The 22,276-nt window shown below is 41.9% G+C and overlaps 1 protein-coding gene across 7 annotated transcripts in view; it reads right to left on the reverse strand.

The window, feature by feature from the left end:
* The window catches only part of Mapkap1 (MAPK associated protein 1), a 221,560-nt gene that overhangs the window by 55,524 nt on the left and 143,760 nt on the right, over nucleotides 1-22,276 (reverse strand). The window lies entirely within an intron of this gene.

Raw genomic sequence — 22,276 nt, forward strand, 5'->3', positions numbered from 1 at the left:
TGACAGTGTTGTTGCTCTCAGGGAACGCCTAACAGATCCAATGATCAGAATCAACGACTACGCCTGTGATTTGTTAAGGCTAACTAAAAAGATGAGAGGCACAGGAAACTGTCCGGAAGGTGTGTTTGGTCAGACAGAAGGAGGCTGAGTGATCCGAGGAAAGTGGCAGAGGCTGGGATGGGCTCACAGGTGGAGCATGTATTTTTTTTTCATACATTCCTCAGCTGTTGTCAACTTGTTGATTGTTCATATGCAGTACTTCTTCATTAATCATTCCCAGGAGTTTTCCTCTTGCATGTTATATGTTCCTTGATAGCATTGTAGAGATTCATTTAATTTTCACATTTTGTTTGATCCTTTCTCTAACTGGAATTTCATTAGTACTTCCACCAGAGTTCTTAATAGAGTTCTTCTTGGAACCGTTTGGACTATACCCTTTTGGACTATTTAAATAAACACATGTACAGAAGTCTACAGGTTCTTTTAGGCTCTCATACACTGTATTCAGATCAAGAAGGCACTGTGTTTCAACATCATACATAATAGGGTTCTAATTTCAAAGATGTGAAGTAAATAAAAGTATGGAGTGCAGGTGATTCTTACAGTCCCTGCTGTCACCCAGCAATGCTAACATCTGCCAACTGACAGGCGTGTTTGCCAATCATCGGATATGGGTACAGTCATTGATGGAAGCAGTCACAGAAAAATCACACGTAGCCAAACTTTTAGACAACCTAGCTGTGTTCAAGCCATTACTTGGAGATCTGCTTTCTAAGACACTGGTCTGGAAGACCATCTCATGGCTAGGCCCGCAGTCCCAGCACCTTCTAGCAGCACAGTATGTATAAGACACTGATATCACTTTTATGAATTTACAGTGAAGCATGAGTACAAAATTTGTTATAATACAGCCGACCCATCATATCCACATCTGTGGATGCAACCAACTGTGGACTGAAACTGTTCAGGAAAAAAAAATTACACCCATACTGAATATGTACAGATTATTTTCATTGTTTCCTAAACAATGCAGTATGACAGTTATTTACACAGCATTTACACAGTATTAGGCATTGTAAGTAATCTAGAGATGATTTAAAGTACATGAGAGGATGCTCACAGGTTCAACACTAATCGTACACCATTTTATGCAAGAGACTTGAGCATCTACAGATTTTGGTATCTGTGAGTGCGGGGGGTCTGGAACCGTTCTCCACAGATACCAAAGGATGCCTGTAATTCATTTAAAAAATAGTCAAAATTTGGGAACAACTTACATTTATCTAACAACACAGTGACTGCTGAAATATCACAAAGATACTAAGTGATCCTACACAAATATTTAATGTCATAAAACATGAAAACAGAAAAATACAGCACATTATTTGCAGAGTGATTACAACTTTAAAAGATATGTAAATGCATAGAAGATAAAAAGATTAGGTTATTTCTAAAATGTGAATAGTAGGAACATTATGAGTGCTTTTAGTTTTCCTTTGTTTTTTTCATATTTAAAAATTTCTTAAAAATAAAGGTTACCTTAGTAGTTTAAAAATATATCATATATCCTTAAAGTTCTCAAATTCATTACTATGTCATTTTGCTGAAAATATGTAATTATCACACACTGTGGCATCTCCAGTGGGTTTTTCACATGCAGTAATTTAATCAAACCCAGACAGGATCTGTTTATGCAGACAGGCATTTTCATCTCACATAACCTTGTGCCCTGGCATGGGCACTCAGAGCAGTGCACAGAGTGCTGGGCTTTCTGAGCTGTCAGCCCCCTGACAGCTGTATTCTATGTATTCCTGCCCTTTTCTGAGCACTGGAAGCCAAGGCCTGGCTGTATCAGAGGGAATTTCAGGCTCTTTCCTCTGCATATTTTTTCTTTCCAGTTTGTACAGCTGCCTGGGAAACATGATCCAGGAAGCTGGGGTGAGGGATGGGGGAATCAGGGAGTACTAGGAAGGGTCTCTACCCTGACAACGTGATTCCTAGACCTTCTCTCAAATCCTTAAATGCCACCATTTTGTTTGTTTTTTTGAGACAGGGTCTCACTATGTAGTTGAGACTGCCCTGGAACTCACTATGTAGCCCAGGCTGGTCTCGAACTCACAGTGATCCTCCTGCCTCAGCCTCCTGAGTGCTGGGATTACAGGTGTCCACCACGCCCGGCCAAATGCCACCATTTTGACACTCACCTTCTTGTTTTTAGGGGCCTGCATATATTTCTATTAAATCAGTCTGTTTCCTGAAAATATGTTTTAGGATTTTCTCCTCGAATCCTATGATGACTTTCAATTCTACTTATATGTTGTTATGTGCCAAGTATGCCGAATACTTACAAGTATGCTGAATTTTTACAGAAACGCTGAGATAGATATTATCATCCCCATTTCACAGACTTGGACTTTATGGAGTAACTTGCCCAAGATCACAAAAGTAAGAAGTAGGAAGGGAAAAAAACCCAAGGATCTTTGGGCTCTTTAGAGTTTTAGCTTGTGTGCTTTGAATGTTTCTTCTGCAAACTATAAATTACTGGCCAATTACAGAGAGGCCATGTTTATAAGGATTTTTGTAGATTCACTTAACTTATGGTTTCTATAGATTCAGAATGAAAATGATCTTCAATAATTTATTTTAATGAAATACACACATACACCAAAAACCCCACGTATTCTGGATCCATGATAGTACAAAACCCCCTATGAAAATATGATCTCTGAATCTTTCCACCCACCCAGGAAGACCCTCCCACCTTTCCTTATAGATATTCCTGTCCATGCCTACTTTTGTCAGTAACTGAAATTATGAATGCTGCTTTCTGCTCTGTGTACTCCCTGGTCTTCCATACGAGTAAAGAACAACTTGAAAAAATCCACTTCTGAACTCACTAAAGGACCAAGTCGTCTTTACTTTAGAGAAAGTGGGGTGGTTGAGCCAAGGATGTGACTCAAGATGTAAGCCAAAACGGAAAAGTGCTTCTTACAAATCCACACTGCTCTCCTTAATTCTTGCCTGACTACTACTAGCTAGGAGATCTCTCAGAGAAAGACTGCTTCATATATTTTCCCCAGAAAAAGGCCAGACTGATCACATCAGGCCATATGTGTAATGAGAGGACACTGGATACCTAGTGTGAGCCTGTGTGCTTTGGTCTAAATCCTGGCTGAGCAGTTGAGCTCCGACTTTGGGCCAACTTATTTAACCTCTATCAGTTTCTTCATCTATAAATTGGAGTAATGATAGCACTACCTAAGAGAAATGTCAGAGGAGCCACTGAGCTAAGAGTTGTAAAGCAGGGTCTGACACACTGAGTGTGTTAAGTGTCAGCCATCAGCATCCTCATCGTGCCACGGAAGCAGCATCGAGAGATCATAATCCCACCACCAAAGAACCTACTAGGTGGCTAAGGATCACCTCATTAATCTTCAGTCACTGTAGGATATAAAGAATATGAATCTTATTTGACAGAGGAAGAAACTGATTATAGGGGCTAAATAACTTCCCCAATGTCTTTTAGGAACTAGAATTCCCAGGGCAACTAGGATGCCTAGGCTTATTTTCTCTATGCTACAGTATGAACCACAGCACCTCACAAATACCAAATTCATAATCCTGTCTGTGGATGATAATCAAGGTTCTGATTACCTGGACCCACAATATATTTCAAACTACAGGCTCCATCAACTGCTTGTTTAATCTTTAGGAAGCTGACATAGAAGGAAGAAAACAACAGCAGCCAAAAGTCATTTCAAAAAGACAAGCTGTGAGGTCAGTTTCTATGAATATACTTTCACAAAAGAAATGATTATATAAAATATAAAAGGCTCTTTCACACTGAACAGGACACAGTTCTCAAGGCAACAGCCACCCTTTAGAAAAGGTTTTAAAATGTCACAGCTGCACACAAAGCCACAGGCCCTCTTCTTCACAGCAGAGGGGAACACGAAAGGAAGATTCTGGGAAGCAGGTAGTTATTCTGTAGTGGCGAGGAAACGTGCTTGGGCAATCCCACGATGTATTTACTGCAGTAATGCCATGTCACCCAATGGCCCAGGAACAAAATACTGCTCTGGGCACTTTGGGAGGCTTCCAAGTTATAGCACCCAGCCAAGATTTTTACAGAATTTTGTAAACCCGAGGCAAACATCTCAGCACATAAGTTTCAAAGAAAATCTGTAGAATCTGTTGGGTGGTGGATAAATGTTCAGTGAGGCTTCCTTGATCCCTTTAACCCCTGACTGAAACATAAAAGAATTTAGCCCAATTCCTTAACAGCTGAGAGCCAACTGAAAGGTGAAGTCCAGTGGAATGCATCTGTCAAAGTCTGCAGGGAAGGAAGCCATCCTGCAGCCCCTATCTCTCTACATCTTCTTTCTGTATTTCTCCTTTCATGTAGTTTCTTTACATGTTAGTGTATTTTTATCCTATTGTAATGTTTGTATTCCAAATGCTTTTTGCATGGTGAGCAGCAGAGAATTGACTATGTGAGAGAAAAGATCAAGACAAAGGCTGAATATGTCCATGGTTAGGCCTTCATGCCAACTCTTTTCCATTCACCAAGTTGAAGAGCTGCTTTCATCTGCAAGAGCTTCTAGTCAGAAAAAGCTAAGTGTGTACACAAGTAAGAGGAAAGGCTAGGCTTGGACAGAAAACTCCTGGTACTGTATTCGTGCCCTGAGAGGGAGTAACATTGTTAGCTATGCCTCCTGGGGAAATTAATGGAGAGACCAGAACTCTCAGAAGGTGGCTGCTAGGATTAAAAGAGACAACCAGGACTCCCCTGGGCCAAGTGCTTAGGCAGCACAGCTGTATTACTCTAATGCAGGCTGAACTGGAAACCACTATGAGGAGGGTCAGGTAGATTCCTCGCCTATGAGCCACAACAGGCGAATGCGTAAAGGGTAGGTAGGTGTACCATGCAAGGAATGCTGGTGCCAAAGTAGATTCCCACACTCTCTCACATGTGCCCAAGGGAGTGCAGTGTGGAAGAGAGTGCACATCTATTTAAACAGGCTTGCTTTTAAGCTACAGGTAGCATTTAAGATTAGAGACTTGTTTAGCAGCTCTGAACCCCTAATTTCCTAGTCTCTCAGGTCCTACAAATACAGTCTAAAAATGATAAGTAAATGCCAGAACCCAGAGAACAAAGGACATGAGCTATTATAGTACCATCTGTACATCCACCTTACAAACATTTTTGAGCATCAATAATGTGCCAGGCACAGAGGTGATCCATGCCATCAAGCAGGCTGGGGAAGGAGAAAGACACACTTAGCTAACTAAACTCTAGGAGAACCCAATCAGTGACCTTGCTGAGGTAGGGACGAGGTGCTGTGGCAGCACAGAAGAGGGGACAAGCAACCAAGGTCACCCTCTTCTTTGTGGAAGAAGACTGGAAGCCAGGGCAAGAGACGGAGGGTTATGCATGCCTCCAGAGGTACAGGAGACCCCACACAGACCATGGGAAATCCAGCATGGAAGAGGCCCAGACTGTTGGGGCATGCAAGGGAGGCCTGGTCCAGACTTATGGAGAGATGAGGATTCTTTCTTTTAATTACCAGATGCTAACAGAACAGAGGTGTGATACCGTTTTATATTCTGTTAAGACTTCTGGTGGCTCTGTTGACAATGGGCTGGAGACCAGTGACCCATCTGAGGCAAAATGTGCCAAGCCTTGTCTGCTTGGCTGAATCCATAGTTCCTCACTGAGCCAAAGCCATCACTGACAAACTGACTCGGTCTACATCAGAGCTCAGGCTCAACACCAGTTCTTTTATAGTGTGTGCATTTAGTATCAGCTCCATCACTTATAACTTCCTCTAGCTGATCTTTATAAAAGCACTGAACTCTCTGCACAAGTGATAACTGCTGTAGCTTATATTCCATCTGAGGCTCAGGTTGGATAATTTGGAATTTAAATAATAAAAAAGGAACAAGCTGACATGACAATAAGGTCACACTTTAGCCTCTTCTGAGCCAATACACAATTTGCTCTCAGTGAAACAGCCAAATATAATCAAATTAAATACAATTCCCATTACAAGAGAAGAAAGACCAGAGCTGTTCCAATAAACCAATTCTCTTGCCTAGTTAAACTGCAAAACCTTCAGGAAAGGTTTTGAAAGCATGACCCATCAGTTCTAATTTTTAAAACTTAGCCTTTCAGTCAAGACTAGAAAAAGGCCCATTCCAACTTTTATCTTTGCTACAAAGTGTTGTTATCTTGGCCTGATGTCAGGAGCTCTATCTCTCTTTCTGCTGACAAGCAGAGACGAGAAAGATAAGATTGGAAACGAATCTCACTTCTCTGAGTAAATAAATAATCAATACTCATCTAAATGTAAATGAGAAGGTAGCCCCCTCTGATAACAGCACTCTTATCAGAGAGCCAATTTTCTTTAGACATTTGGCCTCAACCAAATCACCATCATTCAGCCCCAGCCTAATGGCAAAAAATCGTAACTAAATTGAACCGATCACCAGAGATCAACCCAGTTCGGTCCTGGCCACTTCAGGTTCAAATGTTTGGGAATGCAATTTTCCCCCATTAACTTTCAATAGCAATGAAGAACAGACTGGTCAAGGGGCCAGTCTGCAATAAACAAATCCCAGCTAGAGGCCAGCCAGAGGATGAGGAAGAGTGGGTTTAAGCGTTTAAACAATGCTACTGGCAGACTGGAAGCAACCCCCAAACCTGCAAGGGAAGGCACTTTTGTAGGGTGTGTGCCTTCCTCTAAGGCTTGGCTGAAACTGAGAAGACATTTAACTTGCCTGATGATCATGATGATTAAAGTTTATTAAAAGAAATGTAAATAAAGAAAAAAGAGCTATGAAAGAGACTGCAGCTAAAAATAACCAAAGGTTCAAATAATCAATTTCCTCCAACTAATTTGTCTCAGACTTACATCTGACCCAGCAGTGCTGTACTGACCTGATTTTACTGAAAGAAGAAGCCGTCTACAAGACAAATCACTTTCAAACCACTGCACAGGGGTTTCCATTTCTTTGCTGCAAGACTCAATTCACTGCTGATGAGAGTATTGGGGAAATTATGACCATTATTGATAGGACAGCAAAACCACTTTTACACAGTAGTCTTCAAGTCGACTGAAAGCTTGCACTAGACCATTAATGAAGGTGTTAGCTAGAATCAGAAATTAAAGACAAAGGCAGGGAAAGACCTAATTTTTAGAGCACATTAAAGACACCAGACACACAGATGTAGCTGCCATTCATCCTTTGAAGAGTAAGTGAGCCTAAACAAAGAGGCAGGGAGGAACTTCTCTGCTTGGGAGCAGGAGGAGGAAATGTTGCTTTTTAGCTGCCCTGGGGTCAGTATTCTAAGAGCAAATGCTCTCCATGTTCCCCATGCCAAGTCTTTATCAGCCAAAGGAGGCTGTGCCTGGTGCGAGCCAGAACCACTCAGCTGTACAATTTCTACTCTCTAGATCAGCCTAGGAGGTGAAGGTGGAAGTGTGGTGGTGGCGAGAGTATGCACTCTGAGTCAGAATGACAGGGATGAAGATTTTGGTGCTTCTAAAAACTATGCAACACTTGGCAAGTTAGCTGATCTTGCCCTTCATGGAATAATCACAAAGATTACGTGTAACACAATGCCTAGTACATAACGGGCAGTCCTTAAGTGTCAGCTGGTATACTGCTGTACAAATTTGGCAAAATTATCAACTTGCCCTTTTTGAAAACAAGTCAAAATTGCTACATTTCCAGACTATGATAACAGCAGTGGACACTGAGGACTATCCTGGCCCTTAACAAAAGCATGTTACATACACCGGCTTTCTGATTTCTCATAAAACTCTATGAGGCAGGTGCTATTATATTCCCCATTTTACCAGGGAGAAAAAATAAATCCTGGGGTGATTAAGCCATGTGCCCATGGTGAGGCCAGGGTAAGATGCAGGTGTGTCTAATTCTGCAGCCTACGCTCTTATCCACTCTCTGAGGCTATATTCCATAAAGAACGGTATCAGTTTTGATCTTTGGGTTTTAAAAAAAAAACCAAAAACAATTGCAAGGCTGAGGTGATTTATTGCTTCAGAAAGGGGTGGGCCTAGGCAGCAAGGAGTGTGGAGCTGGTCTTGAAGGGTCAAAGCTGAGAGCCTACCAGCTCTTGAAGCAGGCACTTACTGTGCACACCAGCTGCTGGCTGGGATTTTGTTTAAAAGGGGGGAGCTCTTTTTCTAAGTTAAATGATTTACAGAGTTACTGCCTCAATTCACAGTCTGAAAGTGTGATTTCTTTAGGGTTTAACTATACCCATTTCTAGTCTTGTTACAACTTTTTTATTGTGATAGAAAACATTTACTGGAAATATGTTACTGCTATTACCAGGTCATAAAATAAAAAGAAAAATAGTTTATGTATTGCCATCATTTCCAATCATCAATCAGAAAGTGCCAAGAGGAGGAAAGGAAAGGGCGGGCAGCTGAGATTTCCTTCTTTGTGTAGAAGAAAATGCAGGAGCATCATAATTCTTCAGAACAAATTTTCTCTTCAATACCCGGCCGTGGGTATGGGCGCAGGAGGAGCAGGAAGCACACCTTTGGCATCCCCTCCCCCGGCAGTCTTGCCGAATCCCCGTGAGGATCACGAGCTCTTTCATCCTACCCTCCCGGGCCCCTACTTCTCTACTACACTGAGCATGTGGGGGATGAGAAGCATTTTTGCTGATTTGTCTCTCCTACTCAGTATCAGGGCACTCATTAGAGTTGGGGTTGGGGGGGCTTTTAAAAAACCTCAACTCTACATTCCTAGGGCCCCAGCAAGGTAACAGGCTTTGTTGATGATCAATAATCTTTGTTCAACAGAATGGCCTCAACAGGGTGGCAATTAAATCAAACAATTCAGCAATCCATTTCTATAAGCCCATCCTGAGAAATATTAGCCCAAGTATATAATGATATATGTTCAGAGATGGTCACTGCAGTACTGTTGTAATATTGAAAATTGCATATAACCTAAATGTTCTCCAGTAGGAAACCATTAAATAAATTACAGTATATCTGTACACTGAGATGTTATATAGCTATTATAAAAATGGGCCAAGCTAATAAGATGAGAAGATTTCTATAATATATTACTGAATTTAAAAAGTAGCCGAGGGCATAGCTCTGTGGTAGAGCACTTGCCTAGCAGGCAGGAGGCCCCATGTCCGATCCCCCACACTGCAAAGAAAAAAGATATGCAGATGCATACAGTGTACTGTATGTTAATAAGGTAAGCCCCAACTAAACACACATTCGTGCATTTGTGGGATACTCACACACATGCATTCCACAAATATACACACATACAACCTGGAAGATATGAGCCAAACGTTCTCATAGTTGCTCTGTTAATATAGTTATCCCAAAGGGTATACAATGAAATAGTAAAAGAGGGTGGTTTTTGCTTTATAAATTTTGATATTTGGGTTTTGACGGTAGACATATATGAGTATTGTGTATGTCGTTTCAAATCTAAGTATAAAAATGAGGTTTGCCAAACTTAGAGATATTTCAGCCTGACCAGACTAGCGCCAGTGGCCTCTGGGGGCCTCCCTCACTACACCTGGCTCCTCACAGCCCACATGGGCTCAGTGGCTGCTGGGCAGAGACACTCAAGGGGAGCCAGGAACTACCACGGGAGAGCACCTGTTCAAGGGCTACTAAGTGTGCAGCCTCAGCTACCTGGTCCACAGCCCTGGAAGGCTGCTTCTGCTGTCTAAGAAGAGGGACCTCTGGCGCTCCAGACACACAGGCCTCATTTCTCTCCTTCCCCGACATGGCAATCCCAAAGCGGACTCTAAACCCTCTGAGCTCTTGCTCAGCCCAGTCCCCGTAGTCCTCCCTCCCTTCACTTCTGCTTCACTTCTCCAGTCCATATGTTCCGCTACCCACGGAGTCAAAGCTTGGCTGCAGTGTCACTGTTCTGCACTTCTTAGCGCAGCTCATGGAGGAACAGCTCTCATACAAGTATAAACTGAGGGTGGAGAGCACAACTCAGTATCTCTGCTTTCCAAGGACAGCCTTAGCACACAGGAGTGCTTCAGAGGAATCCGGGACAAACACAGCCCACCTGCTTTGCTAACATCCAACAGAGACCTGGAGCACCAGAACCTTCACCTGACTCCAAATGCCCCTACTTTTAAAGACTCTTAATTGGGCCCTACTTCTGACTGGCTTCCTGGGGGCAGTGTGGAGCTATGCGGATATGGCTGATGTACCTGGAGAATGAATGAAAGACCACCATCATCGGGCCAGTCTCTTGTGAACAGGTGGCACCCTCAGCAGGCCCGCTTCTCTGTCACAGCACTCTATGTGGAACCCACTCAACCTCTGAACACGAAAGCATAGGTACGGCATAGGCCAACCAGGAACTTCAAAACCTGGAGAGGGCTGGAAGTCACTGGCCAGGAGCCTGCCATGCTCCACTGCAGGCAGAAGCTGTGCTAAGGGGCAAATTCTTCACTACTTTGTGGAATGCTCCTACTGCACATCCTGTCACTGTCTAGCTAGCAGAAACGTACTTGTCTAGGAGAAAGGAGGCCTGATATTCCTTGTAAAAAAGAAATTTTTTTCCTCCTTCAAATCCAGATATTACTTGTTAGAGAGAATGGAAACCTTTAACACTGTCCCTAAGCATCCAATTTTTCAGTCCGATCTGTTTCTCTTAACTCGAGTCACTCTGATATTACCAAATTTTACATACAGTTATCTGTTGCTCTGCAAAGAAATACAGATGGTTTTTGTGGAAATAAACAGTCATTTATTTTAAACAATTGTAAAATAGTTTATGGAAACCAGTGGGGTAATGCATTCAAATAAATGCCAGAACTGGTTGATGGGGAGCCAGAGTGCTAAATCACACTGCTGAGGAATTCAGCTGTGGGGAACAGATAGTAAATCCAGAGTGACAGAATTTCCCGTGATGGCAAAGGTTTCTGACATCCAGTTCAGTACTCAAAAACTACAGCAGTTCAAACCCATTTTCCTTAACACAACCTTGACAGCCAGTGAAATTAGTGAATTTAGTCACAAGCACCTAAGGATAAAAACAAAAGAAACAAACAAAAAGGAGATTTTACTTGTCTGCAGCCTTCTCTGAGCAGTGTAAAAGCAATGACTCCAGCCAGAGTCAATGGAGAGCAGTTAGGGCCACCTGCTTTCAATCACTAGCCTCCTTATGATAAACTGGAATCCGAAGCCTTTCCTTCAAATCTGCTTATGTCAGAGACTGGTGTGGGTAAATAAAGCACATCGTCTCTGCACCTCAGTCCCTGGCTCTATGAAGTGAGGATAATGGCTCTATGTACGCACAGGATGTTGGGCAGATTCAGTGAGGAACCAGTGAGTGTTCTATGAGTGGGTTGGTGCAAGCCACTGTGGGGCTAGCTCCTTCGGACACTGGCAGTGGCTTACAGGCCTCTCAGACTTCTACCAACCCTCAGGGAAGCGCCCCTGGCAAAGAATGGCTTGCCCCTGTCTTTGCAGGGACAGAGAGAACTCCAAGCCCTTTTAAGCTTCTAATCTTATAGGAAAATCAACTATAACTTTTTTACCTTCCTTCTAAAACCAGCTTTTCCCCCTTGTAATGGTGTTTCCAACTACAACACCCAATTCTTGTAATGAATTAATTCAGTTCTCCAAACATTTAGCACATGCCTTCCATGTACCATGCCCTATGCTAGGCACCATACATGCAAAGACGACTGAGACTCTGATTCCGGCTTCTACAGACTCCACGGTGCACACAATACTCAGAAGGTTGGAATATTATTTCTCACCCAGCCTTCCTCTTTGTCACTGACATTAAATCAGCTCTCAAGTTCTACAGACTCTATTGGCTTAATAAGTCTGCCTGCATTGCTTATTATCCAGCCACAGTGATGGTCTCCCAACTGCCTCCTGGACACCAGCCCTCAGTTCCTCACCCTACTGTGAGAGGGTGCTCTGAAGAGTCAAACTCTGAGGGTCATCTCCTCCACGTGGAAACCTTTCAACTTCTCACACTTACCAATGGTGTCACTCTCAAGGTCACCCCAATCCCAATTTCTCGTCCACACTTTCCTTAACTAGCCACATTCTCTAGGATCCAGCCCACCAGGTCTCCTCCTTTCTGTGCAAATACTGTATGATTTTCCACTTCTACACCATGGCTGTGCCCTTCCTTTCCTCAACTGGCTGATGCTCCACTTTGCCAAAGTCATACCCCTCCTTTACAGCTATCTCCTAAATTTTATCTGACCTCCACCTCTTTGAGCAACAGGCCCAGATTTCCAGACTGCCCTCCTTCTTCTATAAAAGTATGGATTGGCTTCACTCAGGTTGCTGCCCCTGCCCTCAGGCCTGGTGCCCTGCTGGGTTCTCAGTGTACCTCTTCTGAGAATCCTGCCCTATTGCCTGATGCCACCTACCTGCTTGGGTTTCCCTGTGCATAAATTACACATTTAATTTATCTGGGTTCAACTATACTAGCTTGTTAAAAATGAAGGAAAATAAAGGGAGAGATCTGTCCAAAAGAATAATTTAAACTGTTTGGAGAATTCTACTTGCCATGATTCACAATGACCCAATGTGCGCTGAGAGTATGACTGCGGGGCAGGAATCTTACATTTGCAACTATGGTGCCTGATAAATGTCTGATGAATGACTAACCAAATTAATTGGGTAGATGGCAGTGTCTCAATTTTCTGGTCATTGTATGGTGTGAGCATCTTTCTGGGACAAGTTTGGTTTTAGCATTTAACGTCATGTATTTTTAGGTTTCTTCTGTTCTTCTTTTTTTTTGTTTTATTTTGTTTTTTTGAGACAGGGTCTCACTACATAGTTGAGACTGACCTGGAACTCACTATGTAGCCCAGGCTGGTCTCGAACTCGCAGTGATCCTCCTGCCTCAGCCTCCCAAATGCTGGGATTACAGGTGTGCGCCACCATGCCCAGAAGGCTTCTTCTGTTCTAATACTAGAGAGACAAAAAAAAGCTAACTATGTGGATTTCATGAGGAAAAAACACAGTATATTAGCCTCCAGTAGGGATTTTTTTCTAGAGGTAATTTTGATAATAGAGTTGTTGCTTACCTGTTGCCTCGTGGACAACCCCATACAGGCTGCATCTCTCTGCATGGCTAACACTGGATGCTGAGCATTATCTGCTTTCTTGGCCCTTGCTGTCAGGACCTCAGTCCTTGAGGTCACCTCCCCATCTACACTGTCCACCTACACGGTTCCCCGCTTTGGGGGCCAGAACCTTCAAACACTGGTTCCAACAGAGCTCCTCTCTGCCTGCACCATCTTCCAATATCCACTGAACCAACTAGTGTGCTTCAAATGAGAAGAAAGCATCAGTAAGCACTTTTCATACTGCTGGTACCATGTCCAGCTCTTTGTAACAGCCACTTGTGCTCTTGCCTTAAAAACTTTCTCTAGATTGCTACAATCTTAATGCCAGGGTTCAAATCTTAGTTCCATCAATTGTAAGACACTGGCAAAGTACTTAAGTGCTGTAAGCACTGTTTCCTCATCTCTAAAAAGGGATGATGATGATAATGCCTAATTTCTACTGTTACTGTATCGATTAAATGAGTTAATAACACATGGAAAGCACTATGCCTGGCATATAAATGCTCAATAAACAGCAACTATTTATCACTATATTAATATAATATTGCACATTTTGCTATGTGCAACTCCTCTCCAGCTATCAAATAAGAAGCTAAATTATACATACTATTATTTTATTTTAAATTGTGATTTATAACTCAGATATTGATATGCCTCTCTTTGTGCTACACACAACACAAAAAGGAAGAAGCAATGGAAAAAATGTGGAAGAGGAGTCATGGCCACCAGCCGTTTTCCTTCCTGGGAGTTTTCTTTCTTGTTAGATCTATTATCTGGGAGCTGGGTTGCCCCACTGGCTTTCCATTTGCCTTGCTAATAACAGTAAATCCAGCAGCTTCCAGTGCAGTTCTTGTCTCCTTCGGCTGACTCCCAGGCCAATCAGCATTTCCTGTGTGCTAATATCAGATGTTTTCTGGGAAGTCTTGCTGAAAAGGAAATTTATGAGGAAAGTTTCTTTTACTTTTAACCCTTCTGCAGATCCTGCCCCAGAAGCAGGGTGCTGGGGAAGATCACCAGATCGTACCTCAATGTCATGCTTGAGTTCTCACTGATGTGATACTGCTCTGACAAGGGGCCTCAGACCCCTGGAAAGGCTCAAGTGAGCAGCTGGGCAGACAGATGCACATGTTCTGGGCTCTCCTTGAAGTGGAGTAAATTTGACTGGGTTCCCTAGCAGCTAGAGTCGTTGCTGAACTAGGACTCAAGACAGTTGTGGTCATTAAAACAAAAAACGAAAAACAATAGTGTCGTGCTACCAAACTGTGAGTTTGACTGGGTCTCATACCTGAAATTGAAAGGAGGGGGAGGGGGCAGAACTAACATTTATCAAGTAGTAAGGCAGCAGTGAAGATGTACTAGGTGCTTGGTGCTTTGCAGGGGTCTCTAATTCTTATAACAGTGCTATAAGGAAGACACAATTACTATTTTCCCTCCTATTGAGGAAAGTGAAGTTCAAACAGGCTAAGAAACTCACCATAGTGCTAGCAAAAGTGGAATCAGGCAGGTTCTTCTAGAAGCCAGGTCTTAACCTTCACAGTTAAGAAACAACCAGCTGTGCATGCTGTAGCAGGTGCTTAGAGTAGGAAATGACTTAAGCAGTGAGAAACAGGGCCAGCTCTACCCCAGCAGAGGAAGCATGACCCGATCCATGGCAGCCACCCCTGAGGTAAGTCCTTAAGCACTGCCAGGGAGAAGGCACTGATTCGGGCTCTCAGGGGACAAGGGAGTGGTACTCCAGAATTTCATTAGCTAGAGGGAGGAAAAGAGCGGCCTGCTGTGAGGCTCAGGCTCACTGGCAGAGGTGGCAGTGGTGTGGCAGCCATACCAGGCCCACACAGACCTTATGTTCTTGGCACAGAAGGGCTCACCACCAGGTTTTCATTTTAAGTATATGTTCAAGCCTTTTGGGATGTCTACATTCAAGCTTGATGGGCTTTTCTATGACCTCTTTACCTCTCCACAGAAGTTAGATGATATACTTAACCAGATTAGTAGATCTAGCAAACTAATTTTTGTCCCAATTTAAAAGAAAAAAAGAATGTCAAAGTATGTACATGTTTGGGACTCTAATGTTATGGAAAAGCAGCTGTTTTCATTTATATTAGAAATATTAGTCATTCTTAGAATGGGACAGAGTATTTGGCTAATAGCTTGTGCTTTAAACTACGGAAAATACAGGTCACAGAAACAAAATGTTGGCAAAGTCACAAAATGATGGTTACACTCATAACATTTGGGTCTTAAGTTTGGAAATGTTTACAACTATTTAATAATGATGTTCTCAGAAATCTGACAACTAATCTGATGTAATGGATGGTAGAATTTAGGAGAAAGAAAGTTTCCAAATAGAAAATCCATGTAAGTAAGGAAAGAAAGAAATCTTTCTACATTTTTTTTTACACATTTAAAAGATGATTTCTACTTTCATCAAAGTAATACATATAGTTTTTTTTTTGTTTTGTTTTTGTTTTTTTTTTTTTGTACTGGGGGGATCAAACTGAGGTCCTTGTGCTTGCAAGGCAGGTGGCAGAACCACTGAATTAAATTCCTGGCCCTAACACATATAGTTTTAAAAGTAAATAATACTCTAAAATACATCTGTAAGTACAATGAAAAATAGCAACTCCTTTCCTGTGTCCTCCCTGAATTGTTCTTTATAGGCAATTAGCTTAAGTTAGGTTTTTTTGTTTTGCTTTTGCTATTCCTTCCGGTACATATCTTCATATCTACACTGCTACTTAAAATACGATTATAATCATAAGAAAATATTAACACTCATGACAGGAGATGAGAACTCAGCATGGGCGCACTCTCTTCCCCCCCCACTCTCTGTTTGGAAAGTGAGTTTGCCTCACTTTTCTTCTCTAACAGTGTGTCAGTAGCTTCCTCCTGCTGGGCACCCTTACTTGTTCCCTCACATCTGTCTCTGGTGTGCTCGTCTGCCTCCCCAAAGACTCCAGAGATCCTATCCTACAATGATAACATATTTATGTTTTCACTCAATAGTTTAATTCTTAGAGAAAGCTTGATCTCTGATAATCAAAGTGCAATGAATCCTTTCAAAAAGAGAAAGTCCTGTCTGCCTGGAAGGGAGTAAAGAGGGTGGACTGGCTTTCACTGCTTTTTAGTTCACTTCACAAAGTGTGTCAGCTACCAACTCTGGTCCAGCAGTAGTATTTAAACCAAAAAGAACCTCTGCCTGTCCACAAGGAATTCTCATTTTACTCAATTAATAAAAGCTCAACATCCCTCTCCCAAAGGAAAAGGGGGCTCTCACCCTTTTCTCTTGTAAGGTACTTACCAACATCTAGCAAGGTTGGTGCATTAGGAGCTTACTGGTGACAGGTCCAAGGAGCCTCTGTTGGAGGGCCAAGCAGATAGGGGACTGACGTCTCTAGTTAGCTTCCAGAGCTGACACAGGACCTGTCCCTCCACGTGGCCACTACTGACCCAGGTGGAGTCACTCCCTGCTCAATAGTTCATGCAGCCCTGTGCCTTGTTCACTACTCCCTCCAGCTGGAATGGCTGTTGGCAGCCAGAACAGGAGATGCAAGGTAGCATATGCAAAGACAGAGGAAATGCCCAGTCCTAGGTGAAACAGAGACTCCCTTGAGCAAGGGAACTCACAAACCTTCCAGCTTAGGCAGTCCCTTCATGTCAGAAAATGGAAAGACATACAAAACTGCTTCTGGAAATCCGTATCAACTGTGTCTTGTTGTTAGCTTACTTCTTACTGACCATCTTCCCCACTAGAATGGCAGCTCTCCGAGGACAGGCAACTGTCACCCTATGCACTGCCTGGAATGCAACACAGACTTCATCAATACTCAAGGATATTAAGTTGCTCTCTGATTCACTGTACTGGAGAGATCTGTATCACTCTCAGGATTTTTAAAGACTTAAATCACACTTCATCTTAATTCACATTGTTCTGCTATTAAATAGAGTGTGGGGGGGCACTGAAGTTTTGGTATGACTTGATATTTCTATGATTACGTGGTGACAGTCTCCAGAAAGACTGAAGAGTTACAACATATCACCTTATATCTTCGGCAGTACTTGAACTTTAGTCACATCTCACCAACTTTGTTTGAAAAACTGGATCAATGACACAGTGGCATCCACACACCTCAGGGACTGCCACGCTGTGATCAGTAGCTAGGGAACGACAGAGGTAGGGGCTGATACTGCCCTTCCTGTGCTAATCCAAGGCCATCTGCCTGATTTTCAGTCATCTTTATCTCTGGAACTTATTGTCACTGTAACACAGAAAAAGAAATGCCCTCACTGAGCTATTTTTCTTTATGTACTCCAAGCTCTTCAGATCTGCAGAAGGTGCCACTATTTGTAACTGACTCAAAAAGAAAAAACTCTTTATGCAAAATTATTATTAAAAACTGCCTTTTAAATTGCTTGCAGGAGAAAAGAGGCTCTCATATCAGTGTCCGGGCCAGTGTTAGGCCTCAGTAAGCAGTGAGTGGGACTGAAGGGAGGTGCCTCAGGTCCCAGGCTGGTCCTTCTAATTTTTTTTTTTTTTTGGTACCTGGGATTGAACTCAGGATCTTCCGCTTGCCAGGCAGGCACAGAGCCACTGAGCTACATCTCCGGCCCAGACCACCCTTCTAAAATACTGTTGTTTTCACGGAGAGCAGCTAAAAAAGTCAGTGTTGGTAGAGGAAGCATTTTCCTGGCAGCCACTAACAGGATGAACACAGGAATGGCTTGTCTGAAGAAAGGGCCGTCTGCTACTGCTACGAGGAGATCAAGCCCCTTCCTAAAGACTAGAGATGGTAGAAGCAGACACCACACTCCAGCTCCTCTAACTCAGTAATCACCCTCTCCAAAATTATACTCAGTTTTTAGTACATTTCTTCTTTTAAATTTTTTTCTAAGAAGAAGCAACAGGCTCTGGGAGGTGCTAAACTGTTAATACAAGCCAGGTGTGGTGGTGCATGCCTGTAATCCCAGCACTCAGGTTGCTGAGGCAGGAGGATCGCTGTGAGTTCGAGTTCGAGACCAGCCTGGGCTACATAGTGAGTTCCAGGTCAGTCTCAACTACATAGTGAGACTCTGTCTCAAAAACAAAAACAACAACCACCAAAAAATAAACTGTTAATACAAAAGCTTTTAAAAAATCACTTGTAAGTAAGTCTGTTACAGGCAGTTATTGCTTGTTTTTAATCTCTACAATCTCTGGCAAAGGGAAGTAAATTTAGCGATACAAGCTATATGATGAAAGAGCCTTGGGATTATTTATTCACCCCCATGTATATGGTATGAGTTTCCCTGATAGCAAAAAAATCACGAGAGGGGACTCTCTGGATCAAGTCTGCTGCCATTCTAGGTAAAAGGTGCTTCCAGCAGATTCAAATTCAAACACAATTCAAGGGCTCATTGTGTCACAGGGTCTAAGCTTTTAAAAGATTTAAATACTAGAAAATAACAAATGCAGACAAGTGCAAAGTCATATAGGTAGAAAAAGAAAGAAACCAAGGCCCACCGAGAAAGCCAGATTTTATGGCGTGCCAGACTTGGCAATGGAAACAGGGATGAAGGCGGCAGACCTCCACTGAGTACTCACTGTGGACTAAGCGTTTCACATGCAGTCAGTCCAGAAAACAACTCAGCAAAGTAGGTACTATTATCCTTATTTTCAGAAAAGATAACTGAAGCTGGGTGCAGTAATCTTGCTAGCTGACAGGCTGAGATAAGGAGGATCACAAGTTCAAGTCCAGCCTGGGCAACCTAGTGTGACTGTTTCACAAAGAAAAAGTTTAAGAAGAGGGCTGGTGATATAGCTCAGTAGCAGTGGGCCATTGGGTTCAATCACCAGTACCACTGGAAGGAATAGAGGGAAGGAGAAAGAAAGGGAGGCAGGGAAGGAAGAAAAGGAAAGGAAGGAAAGAAAACAAAGTTGAAAGATAAAATATCTTACAAAAAGATTTAGTATTTTCTATGCCACAAAGATTATATATTTGAGTTCAAGAATTGTATTAATATTAGCAGAGTCTAAATTACAAATTTTGAATTTCTGTGAATCCTTTTATATTTTATGAGCATTTGTATACTACAGAAAAATTGAGAAAACTGTACAAGAAAAATCCATGTACTCAACACCTACAAGCTACACAAACATTTTCCTTTGCTTTATCACATACTGATCCATCAAACCATCTTTAAAAAAAAACAAAACGCATTTTACAAGAAATAAACACACATCAGTGTATTTACCCTAAACACATTGGCAAGTAAATCATTAAGGAGTCCAATGTTTATTTAAGATTCTTTTACATCTAGGTAAAATGGAGATATGGTCATATGCACAAATCTCATAAATACCCTCTGATAGTTCTCACAACTGCATACCTTTGTGATCCCAGCTCCTCTCAACACAAAGACTCCCTGTCAATATACAGACTATCATCCTTATTCCATGAGTTCTCTCATCAGCCTTTCATTTTAGGAAAGGAAGCTGTGATGTAGAGACAAACACACAGGGCTCAAGAATTAAATTTTATCTAATTACTCATTAACAATGCACACAATATCTACTTATCTTTCTATCCACATCTATCATATATATAGATGCAGATCTCCTTTTTCTCTATTATGTATATGTTTATATCTATCTTTCTATCTATGTATCTATCTTCAGTTTTCTCAACCAAAACAGAAAGATAATGCCTATCTCATGAAGTCATAAACGGTAAAGGCAAAATCGAATAGGAATCATCACCTTGGCACTTTCTACCTCCCCCTGTACCTCCTTTCAGTCTAATAAAAAATAAATAAAATGGTAAGAAGAGAGACTGGAAAGAGGGGAGAGGGAAGAGGAGAGAGAAAACAAAACAGTTAAATGAGAGATGAGAAAAAAGGCATCTCTACATAGGCAGTCCTCTCCCAATTTATCCACTCTGACTTCAGCTAATTAAACATCTGTCTCAATGGTGTCCTCGGCAAATTAGTCATCCCCACTTTGTGACACTGATTGTTGGTTGCAGCCTTTTCCCCACTTGCTACCATTCCCAGAAACTTCTAGGAGTTTACTCACCAGGCACATGGCAAGAAATGATGCAGGGTCCTCATTAACCCCCTACCGTTGCCCTTGGTGCCGGTGCTGTTCATAATGCTGCCAGACGTGTCCTTAGTCATGCCTTCCTAAAACAACCTGCTAAGGGGTGACAACTTTTTGTCTGCATTTCTGACTTCCAGATTATGATACATCTTCTAAGTGCCACATATACATACCAGACTAAAATAAGGTATTTAGTAAAAAATGTACTGAAAATCTTTGTTTTAAACTAGTTTTGATGACAAAGCAGTGATAACATGAGGTCTGAAATGAGGTGAACTGGAGTCTAGTGTATTATCAGACATCTTTCTGAACAGAAAAACAACAGATCTGTTGGTGATCAAAAAGCCAGCAAGTGAACAAGCGAAGTTGCCTGGCCTGGGTGTGGACTCTCTCTATCTAAGGAGAGGTCTTGTGGGGCAAACTGTATTCTAAACTATAGGCCATATCTCAAAAATAGTTTTCTGAAATTAGACTTTCAATCCCTTTTCTTATTAAAAGAACTGACCAAACTAAGATGTATTTCTTAGAAAGATAAATGGCTAATGACCACATTTAAAAACACTTGACTAAAGATACATATGTAAATTACAGTGAGATATTAACTACTAAACATAAGTCTGGCAAAAATTACAGATAGATGAAACCCAGTGTTGGTTAGGGGGTAGGGAAAAGGTGCTGTTCTCTTATACTCTGGGAGGGACAAGGAGTGGGTGTAAACTTCCTAAAAGGCAATTTGTTTTTCTCAATATTATAAATAAGCAAAACTCTGACAAGCCCATATTTACAATTTAGCATAAACATGCAATGAATATTCATACAAGATTGTTCATTGTATATTTTTGAATGCTGAAAATTTGGAAATAATTGAAACATCTTTCAATAGAGAGGTAAGCTAAATAATTTAACCAGAAAAATAAAAATACATGGTCATTCTAAAACAAAGGCTTACAGCATAGTGAATGAAAGGCAAATATAAAAGCACATATATATACTGTGTGGTCATCACTACCAAAAGGAAAAGACAAAGAAAACATTTACACTTATACATTTCTCATGAGTTCACTTAACAAGCATTTATTGAGGGTCCCCTACTAAATAGGAACCTTCATAGATGTTGAGAAAACAAGTGATTAAAAAAATAAAAACAAAAGATAAACCTTGCTCACATGAAACCCTATAGGAATATTCATATGTGGGCTGAATAAAGAACCAAAATATTTATACCAAAGAAAGTGAGAAAAACTTTACCTCTTTTATAACCCACACTTCCAAAATGCCATTTTTTTTCAGCAAGTACTTCATTTTATCTTAAAAATCTTTTTACAAGCCTATCTTTTCCTTCCTTTGAGATTAACTCCAGTAGATATGGCTGCAGCTCCAAGTTACAGTGGTGCCTCAGTTCACAAACTTAATTCGTTCCACAATTCTGGAAAAGATGGCTACATCCTCGTTTACATGGGATAGGACCTGCACCCAAATGACCACTACAGGCTCATCATGCTTCACACTTCCAACTCATACTCCAGTGTCATTATTCGTGTTTCCTTCCTTCAGCATGAACGCTCTTTCCATGGCCTGTTCCTCTCCAGGTCTCAGCCAGATAATGTGGGCTCAGGACAGTCTTCCCACAATTCCCTCTGACTGGATCAGGGCTCTCGTCCCCCATGCACATTCAGCCTTCTATTTATTTCTACTTATCACATGCATGGCATTATGATTGCCTGTTCACTTGCCTGCCTCATCACCCAAGCAGCAAGCTCCTTGAGGGCCAGGACCATTTCTTGGTATCTACAAAACCCCTAGTGCCTAGTATTCAGGTCTGGCCTGCAAGATCTGGCTCCTGCTTAGCTGCTGTGGCTTTCCCTCTACCTCCTTCCTGCTCTAGTAACTTGGAACTTCTTTGAGCTGTGACTACATCTCAAAAGATGTCTCCGCTGCCTGGATGCTTCTCACTTAGCCATCTAGCAAAGTCTTAACTAGTGTTCAAAATGCCATCAAATAAATCACTCCAGGGTATCTTTTCTCAGCCTCCTGCCCCATGCAGTAATTTTAAATACTGTGCTACTTTATCT

The sequence above is a fragment of the Fukomys damarensis genome, unplaced genomic scaffold (assembly GCF_012274545.1).
Source record: "Fukomys damarensis isolate Sample0158 unplaced genomic scaffold, DMR_v1.0_HiC HiC_scaffold_36, whole genome shotgun sequence".
In the NCBI taxonomy this organism is placed as follows: Eukaryota; Metazoa; Chordata; class Mammalia; order Rodentia; family Bathyergidae; genus Fukomys; species Fukomys damarensis.